Genomic DNA, 15675 nt, shown 5'->3' with positions numbered 1-15675 from the left:
TAAAGTAAAAGTCCAACTGGGCGTGTATTATGTGTGTTACATCGGGGCGTTTTTACTTCTTTTACTAGCTGGGCGTTCTCATGAGATGTATCATCCACTTCTCTTCAGAACGCCCAGCTTCTGCCAGATCACGCTGTGACGTCACTCACAGGTCCTGCATCGTGTCGGCCACATCGGCACCAGAGGCTTCAGTTGATTCTGCAGCAGCATCAGCGTTAGCAGGTAAGTAGCTACATCGATTTACCTGCAAACGCCGATGCTGCTGCAGAATCATCTGGTGCCGATGTGTCCTCGCTCGTCTGACACGATGCAGGACCTGGGGAAGTGACGTCACAGCGTGATCTGCCAGAAGCTGGGCGTTGTGAAGAGAAGTGGATGATACTTCTCGTCAGAACGCCCAGCTAGTAAAAGTATTAAAAACGCCCCGATGTACGCACATAATACACGCCCACTTGGACTTTTGCAAGCCTCATTTGCATAAATACAAAAATGGTCATAACTTGGCCAAAAATGCTCGTTTTTAAAAAATAAAAACGTTACTGTAATCAACATTGCAGCGCCGATCTGCTGCAATAGCAGATAGGGGTTGCAAAATCTGGTGACAGAGCCTCTTTAAAACATAATAGCTTATGGAGAAAGATGCATGGTAATAACGGTGAACCCGCTGATTAGTAACAAAAACCTAAAGTTCGGAGTCTGACACACCAAAATAGTTTTAAAACGAAAATTTATTTATTAAATACATCTAAAAATGCAACAAAAGTTAAAACAGAGATGATTTCCACAGTACAGAAAGACAACCAGATTAATTGTATATGATAAATCCAGATATATGGGTAAAGGGCAACACTGTTTAAATACAGGAATACATCCACAGTGGGTTACAATTGTATAATGTCATATACATATTCTGATACATTAACCAGCAAGAGAAGCTGTTCAGCAAAAAGGCAAATCTCCCACGTATGTATCTCTCTCACACACATTTAAAGTATGATTTAAATGAACATAAGTGAATGAGTGTACAACAGTATAAATACCCCTGAATAGAGCCAGATGCAAAAATCAGTAGTAATGCTAGTACTATGCACAAGTAAAATACATGGCTCAATTTAAACAGGTGAAAACAGACACATAAAATAGGAGCAGGGCAATAGCTGTATTGTCAGCCCCAGTTGCAGACACTCAATACCCATTAGGTTTAATGTAATAGGAAGAAACTTTTGCTGGAAAAAAGGCATATGCTGGAAGCGGAGCTCATACCCATTGTAACAGGTCACCGTCTCTGGCGTCAACCCCGACGCGCGTTTCGGCCCGGACGAAGGCTTGAGCCATGTATTTTACTTGTGCATAGTACTAGCATTACTACTGATTTTTGCATCTGGCTCTATTCAGGGGTATTTATACTGTTGTACACTCATTCACTTATGTTCATTTAAATCATACTTTAAATGTGTGTGAGAGAGATACATACGTGGGAGATTTGCCTTTTTGCTGAACAGCTTCTCTTGCTGGTTAATGTATCAGAATATGTATATGACATTATACAATTGTAACCCACTGTGGATGTATTCCTGTATTTAAACAGTGTTGCCCTTTACCCATATATCTGGATTTATCATATACAATTAATCTGGTTGTCTTTCTGTACTGTGGAAATCATCTCTGTTTTAACTTTTGTTGCATTTTTAGATGTATTTAATAAATAAATTTTCGTTTTAAAACTATTTTGGTGTGTCAGACTCCGAACATTAGGTTTTTGTTACTTCATCCATGTCTTCTTCTCCAGCTCTTATGAAAAGTCTCTTGTCTGAGACAAAGTCTTTAAAGTGTAGCTAAACGTTTGACAAACTTCTCACATGTCAGAAGTTTGGATTGGCGGGGTGTGAGCATTGAGACCCCCACCAATCGCTAGAACGAAGCAGCTGAAGCATTTATGTGAACGCTCAGCAGCTTCATGTCTGTACGGCTTTTTCCGGAAAGCCGATGTATCGGAGTACGGGCTCATAGACTTTCTATTGAGTCCGTACACCGATACATTTATTTCCGGAAAAAGCCAAACAGATACGAAGCGGCTGAGCGCTCCCACGAGTGCTTCAGTTGCTTCGTTCTAGCGATTGGTGGTGGTCTCAGTGCTCGGACCCCCACTAATCCAAACTTCTGACATGTCACTATGACATGTCAGAAGTTTGTCAAATGTTTAGCTACACTTTAATCTTTAATTTGTCAGTCCAGATCCTCCACAGCCACTGATCACCTTCCCAGTACTTGTGCATTTGGGCTTTGTGGTATCCATGAAGACGACTTCAACAAGACTTCTCTGCACTTGGGTTTCAGGGGTTTCTGGGAGTTTATGGCTGCAGGTGGTGCTGGACTAATACCAACAGTAAAGTCCCTCAGTATGGTGTGTCTCTCATCTGCTGGATTGGGCTTCATGGCAGATCTCAGGGTGGTCCTCATCATCGCGTTTTTCATTTGGATGATGCACATGTTGAACCTTCTGTCTGCAAATAAGAAAGGGTAAAATTGAAGCGTCCACATGTGCAAAGTTTATAGAAACCTATCCAATTCTGATGCAGTCAGGGGCATTGCTATATAGAAGGGCAGGTAGTCAGGGGTCTTTATAAGGACTTCAGGGCTGTCTTTCTAGAATGCCTAATGTGGTACCCTAGCAATTGGCTGGGTCAATAAAGACTCCTACAACTACAACTCATCCCGCTAAATGACAAGGCCTCCTACATCAGGCTGCTTTAACCATAGGGCAGCAGCAACAACTTCAACTGTATCCGCATCCACAGGAAGCAGATACAGTTGAAAACTATGGTGGAGCAGGGAGCCATCAGCTCCCTGCTGCGACATTCTCTGTAGTAAGCCCAGGCTTCTAAACCCGGGACAGGTGGTGCAATGCAGGAATGGCATTGTGCCTCTTGCAATGAGCCCCTGAGAGCACAAGACGTAGGTGGCCGATGCAGGTGGCACAATGCAGTGACATCATCGTGCCATGCTGACAACGTGATGCCCCAGCCACTGCAAATTGGAGGCCCAAAAAGCGAGCATTATCAATGTTGTGTGGGGCACAAAGGGGGCAATGTTACTGTGTGGGGTCTTACAGGGGGCATTATTAATGTGTGGTACTTTTACTCTGTAGCGCACTGTTACAGTCTGTGGCACTATTACTATTTGGGTCACTATAGTGGCTGGAAGCAGTCTTCATGACGGTCTAGGATGGATAGAGAAGAAAAGGGAAAATGACTACAATCAGAGAAGATGTCTCCTGTAAGTCACAACCTTCCCATTAAGGTGTCTAATAATCGTCTCTAAATAGATAGAATTGTAAGACAATTTGAAATATTCAGGAGGGGGTAGCATTCATGAAACCCTTTGCTCTGGGCACACCAATTTGTTAAAAAAGCAATGAAAAAGTCACGATGCGAGAAAGCCAAAACAAAAAAATTATTTGCGCCCTGAAGAGTTTAATGCATAAATATTTACACATTTTTTTTGTGTTGCACTAATACAGATTTAGATGAACATCCAAGGGATCTAACTCTTTTGCACAGTAGTGTGGATATAGATATGCTCCACAGCAGCAATGCAGGGGTTACAGCTCTGCCTATACTCAGGGATGATCCAGTTTCATAGAGCAGTAAAGTAGATTTATGCCCCCTGTACCCCCAGTTTTTCCTGCTATGTCCGACCTGTCGGCTGCTTTTTATTTGGACGTAAGTTCTAACAAAGAAGAAATGAGGCTGACATTTACTGCGCACCCAGGCCGAGCAGTCACAGTTATGTGTTTCTATATCAAATCTGAGAATTGTTACCACGAATTGTCACATTCTGACACATTGTAACCAGTCACAATTATTCCCTTACTCTCACTGGCAGATAACAGAAGAGCAAATCCAGGGCGTAGCTGAGTTATGGGCTGTACAGTGGGACTTATACCATGATAAAAAAGAAAAAAGTTAATAAACTGCAGCCCCCACCCACTACAAGATTTGCACACTTCCCTCCTGTAATATTCTGTGCTGCTGAAGACCTGCTCCTTCCCCTATTTTATTCTCAGTCTGTGACCTCCCAATAGATGGGCACACTATGTTATATATATCTGTGATTATTTAGAGTGTCTGGTTTGGGGTCTGTATCTAGGGAAATGGTCTGCGGTCCGTATACATTTTCGGGTGTGATGAAAAGGGTCATATGCATATTATTTAAATACCAGCATTTGGGGGCGTGCCCTATATAAATGGGAGGAGCATAATAGGAAAATTTTAGCATAGATTACAATCTTAATTGCAACATTTGGCGAAAATACATGAATTGCAACGAGAAAAAATGTGCGGCCGTTTACCCTCCAACGTTCTGACAGCGACAAATAGAATTAGAACCACAATATATAAGTGTATCACTGCAGCAGTGGATATAGCTGACAGTTCTCTGCAGTATTGGGGGTTGCTCTGCAGGAGTGTATATAGGTGAAAATGCTCTGCAGTATTGAGGGCTGCTCTGCAGCAGTTGATATAGATGACAGTGCTCTGCAGTAATTAATGTTGCTCTGCAGCAGTGTATATAGGTGACAGTGCTCTGCAGTATTGAGGGTTGTTCTGCAGCAGTGGATATAGGTGACAGTGCTCTGCAGTATTGAGAGTTGCTCTGCAGCAGTGGATGTTGATGACAGTGCTCTGCAGAATTGAAGGTTGCTCTGCAGCAGTGGATGTTGATGACAGTGCTCTGCAGTATTGAAGGTTGCTCTGCAGCAGTGGATGTTGAGGACATTGTTCTGCAATATTGAGGATTGCTCTGCAGCAGTGTATATAGGTAAAAAAGTGCTCTGCAGTAATGAGGGTTGCTCTGCAGCAGTGGATATAGGTGACAGTTCTCTGCAGTATTGGGAGTTGCTCTGCAGCTGTGGATATAGGTGACAGTGCTCTGCAGTAATGAGGGTTGCTCTGCAGCAGTAGATGTAGATGACAGTGCTCTGCAGTATTGAGAGTTGCTCTGCAGTAGTGGATATAGGTGACAGTGCTCTAAAGTATTGAGGGTTGCTCTGCAGCAGTGGATATAGGTGACAGTGCTCTGCAGTATTGAGAGTTGCTCTGCAGTAGTGGATATAGGAGACAGTGCTCTAAAGTATTGAGGGTTGCTCGGCAGCAGTGGATATAGATGACAGTGCTCTGCAGTGTTGAGAGTTGCTCTGCAGCAGTGGACATAGGTGACAGTGCTCTGCAGTATTGAGGGTTGCTCTGCAGCAGTGGATATAGGTGACAGTTCTCTGCAGTATTGATAGTTGCTCTGCAGCAGTGGATATAGGTGACAGTGCTCTGCAGTATTGAGAGTTGCTCTGCAGCAGTGGATATAGATGACAGTGCTCTGCAGTATTGAGTGTTGCTCTGCAGCAGTGGATATAGGTGACAGTGCTCTGCAGTAATGAGAGTTGCTCTGCAGTAGTGGATATAGGTGACAGTGCTCTGCAGTATTGAGGGTTGCTCTGCAGCAGTGGATATAGGTGACAGTTCTCTGCAGTATTGGGAGTTGCTCTGCAGCTGTGGATATAGGTGACAGTGCTCTGCAGTAATGATGGTTGCTCTGCAGCAGGGGATATAGGTGACAGTGCTCTGCAGTATTGAGGGTTGCTCTGCGGTAGTGTATATAGGTGACAGTGCTCTGCAGTATTGAGGGTTGCTCTGCAGCGGGGGATATAGGTGGCAGTGCTCTGCAGTATTGAGGGTTGCTCTGCAGCAGTGGATATAGATCACAGTGCTCTGCAGTATTGAGAGTTTCTCTGCAGCAGTGGATATAGTTGACAGTGCTCTGCAGTATTGAGGGTTGCTCTGCAGCAGTGGATATAGTTGACAGTGCTCTGAAGTATTGAGAGTTGCTCTGCAGCAGTGGATATAGTTGACAGTGCTCTGCAGTATTGAGAGTTGCTCTGCAGTAGTGTATATAGGTGACAGTGCTCTGCAGTATTGAGGGTTTCTCTGCAGAACGGGATATAGGTGACAATGCTCTGCAGTATTGAGGGTTGCTCTGCAGCAGTGGATATAGATCACAGTGCTCTGCAGTATTGAGAGTTGCTCTGCAGCAGTGGATATAGTTGACAGTGCTCTGCAGAATTGAGAGTTTCTCTGCAGTAGTGGATATAGGTGACAGTGCTCTCCAGTATTGAGAGTTGCTCTGCAGCAGTGGATATAGGTGACAGTGTTCTGCAGTATTGAGGGTTGCTCTGCAGCAGTGGATATAGGTGACAGTGCTCTGCAGTATTGAGAGTTGCTCTGCCGTAGTGGATATAGGTGACAGTGTTCTGCATTATTGAGAGTTGCTCTGCAGCAGTGGATATAGGTGACAATGCTCTGCAGAATTGAGGGTTGCTCAGCAGCAGTGGATATAGGTGACAGTGCTCTGCAGTATTGAGAGCTGCTCTGCAGCAGTGGATATAGATGACAGTGCTCTGCAGTATTGAGAGTTGTTCTGCAGTAGTGGATATAGGTGACAGTGCTCTGCAGTATTGAGAGTTGCTCTGCAGCAGTGGATATAGGTGACAGTGCTCGCAGAATTGAGAGTTGTTCTGCAGCAGTGGATATAGTTGACAGTGCTCTGCAGTATTGAGAGTTGCTCTGCAGCAGTGGATATAGTTGACAGTGCTCTAAAGTATTGAGGGTTGCTCTGCAGCAGTGGATATAGGTGACAGTGCTCTGCAGTTTTGAGGGTTGCTCTGCAGCAGTGGATGTAGATGACAGTGCTCTAAAGTATTGAGGGTTGCTCTGCAGCAGTGGATATAGGTGACAGTTCTCTGCATTATTGGGAGTTGCTCTGCAGCTGTGGATATAGTTGACAGTGCTCTGCAGTAATGACGGTTGCTCTGCAGCAGTGGATGTAGATGACAGTGCTCTGCAGTATTGAGAGTTGCTCTGCAGCAGTGGATATAGGTTACAGTGCTCTGCAGTATTGAGAGTTGCTCTGCAGTAGTGGATATAGGTGACAGTGCTCTAAAGTATTGTGGGTTGCTCTGCAGCAGTGGATATAGGTGACAGTTCTCTGCAGTATTGGGAGTTGCTCTGCAGCTGTGGATATAGGTGACAGTGCTCTGCAATAATGAGGGTTGCTCTGCAGCAGTGGATGTAGATGACAGTGCTCTGCAGTATTGAGAGTTGCTCTGCAGCAGTGGATATAGGTGACAGTGCTCTGCAGTATTGAGAGTTGCTCTGCAGTTGTGGATATAGGTGACAGTGCTCTAAAGTATTGAGGGTTGCTCCGCAGCAGTGGACATAGGTGACAGTGCTCTGCAGTATTGAGGGTTGCTCTGCAGCAGTGGATATAGGTGACAGTTCTCTGCAGTATTGATAGTTGCTCTGAAGCAGTGGATATAGGTGACAGTGCTCTGCAGTATTGAGAGTTGCTCTGCAGCAGTGGATATAGATGACAGTGCTCTGCAGTATTGAGAGTTGCTCTGCAGTAGTGGATATAGGTGACAGTGCTCTGCAGTATTAAGGGTTGATCTGCAGCAGTGGATATAGGTGACAGTGCTCTGCCGTTTTGAGGGTTGCTCTGCAGCAGTGGATATAGGTGACAGTACTCTGCAGTATTGAGAGTTTCTCTGCAGCAGTGGATATAGGTGACAGTGCTCTGCAGTATTGAGGATTGCTCTGCAGCAGTGGATATAGGTGACAGTGCTCTGCATTATTGAGAGTTGCTCTGCAGTAGTGTATATAGGTGACAGTGTCTGCAGTATTGAGGGTTGCTTTGCAGTAGTGTATATAGGTGACAGTGCTCTGCAGTATTGAGTGTTGCTCTGCAGCAGGGGATATAGGTGACAGTGCTCTGCAGTATTGAGGGTTGCTCTGCAGTAGAGTATATAGGTGACAGTGCTCTGCAGTATTGAGAGTTGCTCTGCAGCAGTGGATATAGGTGACAGTGCTCGCAGAATTGAGAGTTGTTCTGCAGCAGTGGATATAGTTGACAGTGCTCTGCAGTATTGAGAGTTGCTCTGCAGCAGTGGATATAGTTGACAGTGCTCTAAAGTATTGAGGGTTGCTCTGCAGCAGTGGATATAGGTGACAGTGCTCTGCAGTTTTGAGGGTTGCTCTGCAGCAGTGGATGTAGATGACAGTGCTCTAAAGTATTGAGGGTTGCTCTGCAGCAGTGGATATAGGTGACAGTTCTCTGCATTATTGGGAGTTGCTCTGCAGCTGTGGATATAGTTGACAGTGCTCTGCAGTAATGACGGTTGCTCTGCAGCAGTGGATGTAGATGACAGTGCTCTGCAGTATTGAGAGTTGCTCTGCAGCAGTGGATATAGGTTACAGTGCTCTGCAGTATTGAGAGTTGCTCTGCAGTAGTGGATATAGGTGACAGTGCTCTAAAGTATTGTGGGTTGCTCTGCAGCAGTGGATATAGGTGACAGTTCTCTGCAGTATTGGGAGTTGCTCTGCAGCTGTGGATATAGGTGACAGTGCTCTGCAATAATGAGGGTTGCTCTGCAGCAGTGGATGTAGATGACAGTGCTCTGCAGTATTGAGAGTTGCTCTGCAGCAGTGGATATAGGTGACAGTGCTCTGCAGTATTGAGAGTTGCTCTGCAGTTGTGGATATAGGTGACAGTGCTCTAAAGTATTGAGGGTTGCTCCGCAGCAGTGGACATAGGTGACAGTGCTCTGCAGTATTGAGGGTTGCTCTGCAGCAGTGGATATAGGTGACAGTTCTCTGCAGTATTGATAGTTGCTCTGAAGCAGTGGATATAGGTGACAGTGCTCTGCAGTATTGAGAGTTGCTCTGCAGCAGTGGATATAGATGACAGTGCTCTGCAGTATTGAGAGTTGCTCTGCAGTAGTGGATATAGGTGACAGTGCTCTGCAGTATTAAGGGTTGATCTGCAGCAGTGGATATAGGTGACAGTGCTCTGCCGTTTTGAGGGTTGCTCTGCAGCAGTGGATATAGGTGACAGTACTCTGCAGTATTGAGAGTTTCTCTGCAGCAGTGGATATAGGTGACAGTGCTCTGCAGTATTGAGGATTGCTCTGCAGCAGTGGATATAGGTGACAGTGCTCTGCATTATTGAGAGTTGCTCTGCAGTAGTGTATATAGGTGACAGTGTCTGCAGTATTGAGGGTTGCTTTGCAGTAGTGTATATAGGTGACAGTGCTCTGCAGTATTGAGTGTTGCTCTGCAGCAGGGGATATAGGTGACAGTGCTCTGCAGTATTGAGGGTTGCTCTGCAGTAGAGTATATAGGTGACAGTGCTCTGCAGTATTGAGGATTGTTCTGCAGCGGGGGATATAGGTGACAGTGCACTGCAGTATTGAGGGTTGCTCTGCAGCAGTGGATATAGATCACAGTGCTCTGCAGTATTGAGAGTTTCTCTGCAGCAGTGGATATAGTTGACAGTGCTCTGCAGTATTGAGAGTTGCTCTGCAGCAGTGGCTATAGTTGACAGTGCTCTGCAGTATTAAGAGTTTCTCTGCAGTAGTGGATATAGGTGACAGTGCTCTGCAGTATTGAGAGTTGCTCTGCAGCAGTGGATATAGATGACAGTGCTCTGCAGTATTGAGGGTTGCTCTGCAGCAGTGGATATAGGTGACAGTGCTCTGCAGTATTGAGAGTTGCTCTGCAGCAGTGGATATAGGTGACAGTGCTCTGCAGTATTGAGGGTTGCTCTGTAGCAGTGGATATAGGTGACAGTTCTCTGCAGTATTGAGAGTTGCTCTGCAGCAGTGGATATAGATGACAGTGCTCTGCAGTGTTGAGAGTTGCTCTGCAGCAGTGGATATAGCTGACAGTGCTCTGCAGTATTGAGAATTGCTCTGCAGCAGTGGATATAGGTGACAGTGCTCTTCAGTATTGAGAGTTTCTCTGCAGCAGTGGATATAGTTGACAGTTCTCTGCAGTATTGATAGTTGCTCTTCAGCAGTGGATATAGGTGACAGTGCTCTGCAGTATTGAGAGTTGCTCTGCAGCAGTGGATATAGATGACAGTGCTCTGCAGTATTGAGAGTTGCTCTGCAGCAGTGGATATAGGTGACAGTGCTCTGCAGTAATGAGAGTTGCTCTGCAGTAGTGGATATAGGTGACAGTGCTCTGCAGTATTGAGGGTTGTTCTGCAGTAGTGGATATAGGTGACAGTGCTCTGCAGTATTGAGAGTTGCTCTGCAGCAGTGGATATAGGTGACAGTGCTCTGCAGTATTGAGGGTTGTTCTGCAGTAGTGGATATAGGTGACAGTGCTCTGCAGTATTGAGGGTTGTTCTGCAGTAGTGGATATAGGTGACAGTGCTCTGCAGTATTGAGAGTTGCTCTGCAGCAGTGGATATAGTTGACAGTGCTCTAAAGTATTGAGGGTTGCTCTGCAGCAGTGGATATAGGTGACAGTGCTCTGCAGTATTGAGAGTTGCTCTGCAGCAGTGGATATAGGTGACAGTGCTCTGCATTATTGAGAGTTGCTCTGCAGTAGTGGATATAGGTGACAGTGCTTTGCAGTATTGGGAGTTGCTCTGCAGCTGTGGATATAGGTGACAGTGCTCTGCAGTAATGAGGGTTGCTCTGCAGCAGTGGATGTAGATGACAGTGCTCTAAAGTATTGAGGGTTGCTCTGCAGCAGTGGATATAGGTGACAGTTCTCTGCAGTATTGGAAGTTGCTCTGCAGCTGTGGATATAGGTGACAGTGCTCTGCAGTAACGACGGTTGCTCTGCAGCCGTGGATGTAGATGACAGTGCTCTGCAGTATTGAGAGTTGCTCTGCAGCAGTGGATATAGGTTACAGTGCTCTGCAGTATTGAGAGTTGTTCTGCAGTAGTGGATATAGGTGACAGTGCTCTGCAGTATTGAGGGTTGCTCTGCAGCAGTGGATATAGGTGACAGCGATCTGCAGTATTGAGAGTTGCTCTGCAGCAGTGGATATAGGTGACAGTGCTCTGCAGTATTGAGAGTTGCTCTGCCGTAGTGGATATAGGTGACAGTGCTCTGCAGTATTGAGAGTTGCTCTGCAGCAGTGGATACAGGTGACAATGCTCTGCAGAATTGAGGGTTGCTTTGCAGCAGTGGATATAGTTGACAGTGCTCTGCAGTATTGAGAGTTGCTCTGCAGCAGTGGATGTAGTTGGCAGTGCTCTGCAGTATTGAGAGTTGCTCTGCAGCAGTGGATGTAGATGACAGTGCTCTAAAGTATTGAGGGTTGCTCTGCAGCAGTGGATATAGGTGACAGTTCTCTGCAGTATTGGGAGTTGCTCTGCAGCTGTGGATATAGGTGACAGTGCTCTGCAGTAATGAGGGTTGCTCTGCAGCAGTGGATGTAGATGACAGTGCTCTAAAGTATTGAGGGTTGATCTGCAGCAGTGGATATAGGTGACAGTTCTCTGCATTATTGGGAGTTGCTCTGCAGCTGTGGATATAGTTGACAGTGCTCTGCAGTAATGACGGTTGCTCTGCAGCAGTGGATGTAGATGACAGTGCTCTGCAGTATTGAGAGTTGCTCTGCAGCAGTGGATATAGGTTACAGTGCTCTGCAGTATTGAGAGTTGCTCTGCAGTAGTGGATATAGGTGACAGTGCTCTAAAGTATTGTGGGTTGCTCTGCAGCAGTGGATATAGGTGACAGTTCTCTGCAGTATTGGGAGTTGCTCTGCAGCTGTAGATATAGGTGACAGTGCTCTGCAATAATGAGGGTTGCTCTGCAGCAGTGGATGTAGATGACAGTGCTCTGCAGTATTGAGAGTTGCTCTGCAGCAGTGGATATAGGTGACAGTGCTCTGCAGTATTGAGAGTTGCTCTGCAGTTGTGGATATAGGTGACAGTGCTCTAAAGTATTGAGGGTTGCTCCGCAGCAGTGGACATAGGTAACAGTGCTCTGCAGTATTGAGGGTTGCTCTGCAGCAGTGGATATAGGTGACAGTTCTCTGCAGTATTGATAGTTGCTCTGCAGCAGTGGATATAGGTGACAGTGCTCTGCAGTATTGAGAGTTGCTCTGCAGCAGTGGATATAGATGACAGTGCTCTGCAGTATTGAGAGTTGCTCTGCAGCAGTGGATATAGGTGACAGTGCTCTGCAGTAATGAGAGTTGCTCTGCAGTAGTGGATATAGGTGACAGTGCTCTGCAGTATTGAGGGTTGCTCTGCAGCAGTGGATATAGGTGACAGTTCTCTGCAGTATTGGGAGTTGCTCTGCAGCTGTGGATATAGGTGACAGTGCTCTGCAGTAATGACGGTTGCTCTGCAGCAGGGGATATAGGTGACAGTGCTCTGCAGTATTGAGGGTTGCTCTGCGGTAGTGTATATAGGTGACAGTGCTCTGCAGTATTGAGGGTTGCTCTGCAGCGGGGGATATAGGTGGCAGTGCTCTGCAGTATTGAGGGTTGCTCTGCAGCAGTGGATATAGATCACAGTGCTCTGCAGTATTGAGAGTTTCTCTGCAGCAGTGGATATAGTTGACAGTGCTCTGCAGTATTGAGGGTTGCTCTGCAGCAGTGGATATAGTTGACAGTGCTCTGAAGTATTGAGAGTTGCTCTGCAGCAGTGGATATAGTTGACAGTGCTCTGCAGTATTGAGAGTTGCTCTGCAGTAGTGTATATAGGTGACAGTGCTCTGCAGTATTGAGGGTTTCTCTGCAGAACGGGATATAGGTGACAATGCTCTGCAGTATTGAGGGTTGCTCTGCAGCAGTGGATATAGATCACAGTGCTCTGCAGTATTGAGAGTTGCTCTGCAGCAGTGGATATAGTTGACAGTGCTCTGCAGTATTGAGAGTTTCTCTGCAGTAGTGGATATAGGTGACAGTGCTCTCCAGTATTGAGAGTTGCTCTGCAGCAGTGGATATAGGTGACAGTGCTCTGCAGTATTGAGGGTTGCTCTGCAGCAGTGGATATAGGTGACAGTGCTCTGCAGTATTGAGAGTTGCTCTGCCGTAGTGGATATAGGTGACAGTGTTCTGCATTATTGAGAGTTGCTCTGCAGCAGTGGATATAGGTGACAATGCTCTGCAGAATTGAGGGTTGCTCAGCAGCAGTGGATATAGGTGACAGTGCTCTGCAGTATTGAGAGCTGCTCTGCAGCAGTGGATATAGGTGACAGTGCTCTGCAGTATTGAGAGTTGTTCTGCAGTAGTGGATATAGGTGACAGTGCTCTGCAGTATTGAGAGTTGCTCTGCAGCAGTGGATATAGGTGACAGTGCTCGCAGAATTGAGAGTTGTTCTGCAGCAGTGGATATAGTTGACAGTGCTCTGCAGTATTGAGAGTTGCTCTGCAGCAGTGGATATAGTTGACAGTGCTCTAAAGTATTGAGGGTTGCTCTGCAGCAGTGGATATAGGTGACAGTGCTCTGCAGTTTTGAGGGTTGCTCTGCAGCAGTGGATGTAGATGACAGTGCTCTAAAGTATTGAGGGTTGCTCTGCAGAAGTGGATATAGGTGACAGTTCTCTGCATTATTGGGAGTTGCTCTGCAGCTGTGGATATAGTTGACAGTGCTCTGCAGTAATGACGGTTGCTCTCCAGCAGTGGATGTAGATGACAGTGCTCTGCAGTAATGACGGTTGCTCTGCAGCAGTGGATGTAGATGACAGTGCTCTGCAGTATTGAGAGTTGCTCTGCAGCAGTGGATATAGGTTACAGTGCTCTGCAGTATTGAGAGTTGCTCTGCAGTAGTGGATATAGGTGACAGTGCTCTAAAGTATTGTGGGTTGCTCTGCAGCAGTGGATATAGGTGACAGTTCTCTGCAGTATTGGGAGTTGCTCTGCAGCTGTGGATATAGGTGACAGTGCTCTGCAATAATGAGGGTTGCTCTGCAGCAGTGGATGTAGATGACAGTTCTCTACAGTATTGAGAGTTGCTCTGCAGCAGTGGATATAGGTGACAGTGCTCTGCAGTATTGAGAGTTGCTCTGCAGTTGTGGATATAGGTGACAGTGCTCTAAAGTATTGAGGGTTGCTCCGCAGCAGTGGACATAGGTGACAGTGCTCTGCAGTATTGAGGGTTGCTCTGCAGCAGTGGATATAGGTGACAGTTCTCTGCATTATTGATAGTTGCTCTGCAGCAGTGGATATAGGTGACAGTGCTCTGCAGTATTGAGAGTTGCTCTGCAGCAGTGGATATAGATGACAGTGCTCTGCAGTATTGAGAGTTGCTCTGCAGTAGTGGATATAGGTGACAGTGCTCTGCAGTATTGAGGGTTGATCTGCAGCAGTGGATATAGGTGACAGTGCTCTGCCGTTTTGAGGGTTGCTCTGCAGCAGTGGATATAGGTGACAGTACTCTGCAGTATTGAGAGTTTCTCTGCAGCAGTGGATATAGGTGACAGTGCTCTGCAGTATTGAGGATTGCTCTGCAGCAGTGGATATAGGTGACAGTGCTCTGCATTATTGAGAGTTGCTCTGCAGTAGTGTATATAGGTGACAGTGTCTGCAGTATTGAGGGTTGCTTTGCAGTAGTGTATATAGGTGACAGTGCTCTGCAGTATTGAGTGTTGCTCTGCAGCAGGGGATATAGGTGACAGTGCTCTGCAGTATTGAGGGTTGCTCTGCAGTAGAGTATATAGGTGACAGTGCTCTGCAGTATTGAGGATTGTTCTGCAGCGGGGGATATAGGTGACAGTGCACTGCAGTATTGAGGGTTGCTCTGCAGCAGTGGATATAGATCACAGTGCTCTGCAGTATTGAGAGTTTCTCTGCAGCAGTGGATATAGTTGACAGTGCTCTGCAGTATTGAGGGTTGCTCTGCAGCAGTGGATATAGTTGACAGTGCTCTGCAGTATTGAGAGTTGCTCTGCAGCAGTGGATATAGTTGACAGTGCTCTGCAGTATTAAGAGTTTCTCTGCAGTAGTGGATATAGGTGACAGTGCTCTGCAGTATTGAGAGTTGCTCTGCAGCAGTGGATATAGATGACAGTGCTCTGCAGTATTGAGGGTTGCTCTGCAGCAGTGGATATAGGTGACAGTGCTCTGCAGTATTGAGAGTTGTTCTGCAGCAGTGGATATAGGTGACAGTGCTCTGCAGTATTGAGGGTTGCTCTGTAGCAGTGGATATAGGTGACAGTTCTCTGCAGTATTGAGAGTTGCTCTGCAGCAGTGGATATAGATGACAGTGCTCTGCAGTGTTGAGAGTTGCTCTGCAGCAGTGTATATAGCTGACAGTGCTCTGCAGTATTGAGAATTGCTCTGCAGCAGTGGATATAGGTGACAGTGCTGTTCAGTATTGAGAGTTTCTCTGCAGCAGTGGATATAGTTGACAGTTCTCTGCAGTATTGATAGTTGCTCTGCAGCAGTGGATATAGGTGACAGTGCTCTGCAGTATTGAGAGTTGCTCTGCAGCAGTGGATATAGATGACAGTGCTCTGCAGTATTGAGAGTTGCTCTGCAGCAGTGGATATAGGTGACAGTGCTCTGCAGTAATGAGAGTTGCTCTGCAGCAGTGGATATAGGTGACAGTGCTCGCAGAATTGAGAGTTGCTCTGCAGCAGTGGATATAGTTGACAGTGCTCTAAAGTATTGAGGGTTGCTCTGCAGCAGTGGATATAGGTGACAGTGCTCTGCAGTATTGAGAGTTGCTCTGCAGCAGTGGATATAGGTGACAGTGCTCTGCATTATTGAGAGTTGCTCTGCAGTAGTGGATATAGGTGACAGTGCTTTGCAGTATTGGGAGTTGCTCTGCAGCTGTGGATATAGGTGACAGTGCTCTGCAGTAATGAGGGTTGCTCT

General features: G+C 46.3%; 1 long non-coding RNA gene across 1 annotated transcript in view; it reads right to left on the bottom strand.

Moving 5' to 3' along the window:
- Positions 1 to 15675, bottom strand: part of LOC142747944 (uncharacterized) — a 42991-nt gene that overhangs the window by 301 nt on the left and 27015 nt on the right. The window contains exon 2 of the long non-coding RNA XR_012882100.1: positions 2258 to 2504. This is a non-coding gene — a long non-coding RNA (uncharacterized LOC142747944). The remainder of the gene's footprint in view (positions 1 to 2257; positions 2505 to 15675) is intronic.

Source organism: Rhinoderma darwinii, chromosome 1, assembly GCF_050947455.1.
Source record: "Rhinoderma darwinii isolate aRhiDar2 chromosome 1, aRhiDar2.hap1, whole genome shotgun sequence".
Classification (NCBI taxonomy): domain Eukaryota; kingdom Metazoa; phylum Chordata; class Amphibia; order Anura; family Rhinodermatidae; genus Rhinoderma; species Rhinoderma darwinii.
Note: the sequence above shows the minus strand (reverse complement) of the source record. Positions and strands in the feature narration are given on the sequence as shown.